The following is a 2,896-nucleotide window of genomic DNA, read 5'->3' as shown; positions in this document are numbered from 1 at the left end:
ATCGTGTTCCTTGCCCAGTTGCCCTTGCACATGCGTTTTCTCAGTTAAAATATTGTTAACCGGATAAGCTTTTCTCTCCGCAGCGGTCCAGATCTATGTTCTAGCGTGTGCTCAGTTTGGCTTCCGTTGTGGCCGGTTGCTCCTCAGCTCCGCACATAGAACGTACGAGAAAAACACATAAGTCAGGACTAAATCTAGAACGAACTCCCTAATATAGAACTTGAGTACATCGTTGGACCCCGTATTACAAAAAGAAATGAAAGAATGCGATATGCATACTAGTAGTACATCCATTTACACCTGATGATCACTTGTGAAAACACTGTCCGCGCGCCAAATCCCTGCTGCTCATCACTTGGACCTGAGACGGATCTTGCACTCTGCGGGGAGGCCCTCTCCGACGCGCTTGGGGTCGGTGCAGTAGTTGTAGATCATGAACTTCCTCTGCACCCAGCGCATGCGGCGGTAGCTCATGTCGCTGAGCTCCTGGTTCCACCAGCTGCTCCCGGCGGCGGCGCCGGTGGCGTCCATGGTGCCTGCGGGGCAGCGCTGAGCGCCGCCGGACATGACGCAGGCGTCCGCGCTGAATCCGCGGAATGACGCGACGAAGGGCGCGTGTGACCAGTCGGTCTTGACGCGGCCGCCCTGCGTGGCCCAGTCGTCGGCGTTCCAGAGGCTGGCGTAGAGGCGCATGGGCTGGTTCTTGGGGAAGGACACCCCCCGCGCCTCGTTGTTCTTGAAGTCCCTGATCGGCGTGCCGTCAACCGCGAAGCTGCAGAAGAGACATTTTTGGTCAGCGACAAGTCGAACACCATACGATGGGAGAAAGATTGAGGAGGACTCACATGACGTGCTGCGGGTTCCATACGATGGAGTAGGTGTGGAAGGCCTTGGTTGGGTCGAACCAGAGGCGGAACTGCTGCTCCCGCTTGCCGTCTCCCTTGGCGAAGAAGTTGGTGTGCAGCGTGTAGGGCTCGCCGGTGACGTTGCCCAGGAACTCGAAGTCGATCTCGTCGTGCGCCGCCCCTGCGATGACAGCTGCACATACATACAGAGAGATAGGCCAGGTACGCGTCCTCGCGTCGTCCCCCGGGGCAACGCCAGGGCGAACCCTAGCGCCGCCAGCCACCGCCCCCCTTCGCATCCCTCCCTCCGCCGCTGCCAGCGGCGCCGGTCACGGTGGCGGCGGGCCCCGGCGCCAAAGGTGGTCGGGGGTGGTGGTGGCGACGATCTGTTGTGGCGGCTGCTGCCCGGAGGCGCGCACGCCATCCGAGGCGGAGATCCCTTGATGTGCGGCGGCGGCTGCTCCCTCCATGCCTTCCGGCGATGGGTGGTGGTGGTGGCTGCGGGTCTAGTTCCCACATAGACCCGTCGTCGGTTCAGCTGACAGCGCGAGGAGGGGGCAGTGACCTTGCGAGGTATGGATGGTGTGGTACCGGCGTCCAAGACCGCGTGGCGTGGCAGGCCCGATCTGAGATCTGGGTCGCGTGGGTCTCGGATGGTCCACCGATTCGTCCTTCATTTTCGCTGGCTAGCAGATGGCGGCGAGGGGGCCTGTTCGTCTGTTTCGCAGTTTGAAGGTGGTGGTTCTAGGGTTTCTTTTGCGCGAAGATGAGGACCTTCCCGAGGTCTGCCCTTCTTGATCTGGTCGGAGTGTTGAGTTCCGGAAGGCGCCGCTGGCGAATGAAACAGTGCATCTTTTGCCTGGAGTTTGCTGGATCGGGTGGTATTTGGTCGTGCGTACCCATGTTTTTATTCCAGCCGTTTGGTTTTGGAGGGAGCGGCGTGAAGCTCTGTTCTGTGTTGACATCAAGTGACATTTTGGTCCATGGTAAAGTCAGAAGAAGAGAATATCACGAAGGCCGGATCGGAGGTCTAGCTAATGTAGATTCAAGTCTCCGCGTTGTTGAGGAACTTGTTTGGTGTTCCGGGGTTCTCCGCAGTGGTATAAAAGTGGGGGCGGCAACACAGGTGAAGTTCAGAGTCCTACCTTTTAGGGTGAAAACCCAAGGTCTGGCCTTAACTGGTTGTGCGTGGCAATGATCTTGTTGGAGGCATTGTTTTGAGAGCGGGGACTATCTTCAGGGTGAAAACCTAAGATCTTTGGTCGGACGACGACGGCGCTGGTGCACTGTTTCCTTCTTGGAGGCGTCGCTTTTGGAGAGTCTGTATTTCAGGTGTTGTCTTGGTAGTGGATGTATTGCTGCTGCTAGGCCTAGAATACTGTAGCGGGACTTTTGTTTCTTAGTTATCTTTTCTCTTTTTAGGCTGTGTGTATCCGTACTGCCATTAGGGTGTTGCATTGTTGCAGAGGCTAAGTATAATTGGTATCATTTGATATTAATATATTCCCTTTATCAAAAAAAAATACAGAGAGAACAACCATCAGCATTCAGATGAAATGTAATGGAGAATGGAAGTGGGGAAAGAGAAGTGGGGCTGACGACGTACGTAGAAGGTGGTTACTGTTCCGGCGGAGTTGCCCAGGACGAGCTTGATTTGCATGTCGATCTTGGACAAGGATTTTGTGCACATGGGAGTCAGTGCTCCCTTCACTTTTGAATTTTTGAAAATTTCAGATTCTCATATTTCTCTGCTTTCAAGAATTATGACATTAAATATGTAGATAGATGTGTATACGAGGATTGGAATCAAAAAAGTCCCGTCAAAAAATACGTTATATTTTGGGAGATGCAAAAAAGATAAATTTCTGACAGTAGACTGACAAAATATACGTATAATTGTACTACTATTTATAGTCAGAAATTTGTTTTTTTTGTATTTTCCAAAATACAAAGTATTTTTTAATGGAACCTTTTTGACTACACTCCTCGTGTCTAAATCTATCTACATATTTAATGCCATAATTTTTGAAAACATAAAAGAGGGAGATTTT

The 2,896-nt window shown here is 52.5% G+C and overlaps 1 pseudogene; it reads right to left on the bottom strand.

Moving 5' to 3' along the window:
- Positions 1 to 351: 351 nt before the first annotated feature.
- On the bottom strand, positions 352 to 2,511 carry LOC124684256 (annotated as a pseudogene).
- Between the last annotated feature and the right edge of the window lie 385 nt (positions 2,512 to 2,896).

The sequence above is a fragment of the Lolium rigidum genome, chromosome 1 (genome assembly GCF_022539505.1).
Source record: "Lolium rigidum isolate FL_2022 chromosome 1, APGP_CSIRO_Lrig_0.1, whole genome shotgun sequence".
Lineage (NCBI taxonomy): Eukaryota > Viridiplantae > Streptophyta > Magnoliopsida > Poales > Poaceae > Lolium > Lolium rigidum.
Note: the sequence above shows the minus strand (reverse complement) of the source record. Positions and strands in the feature narration are given on the sequence as shown.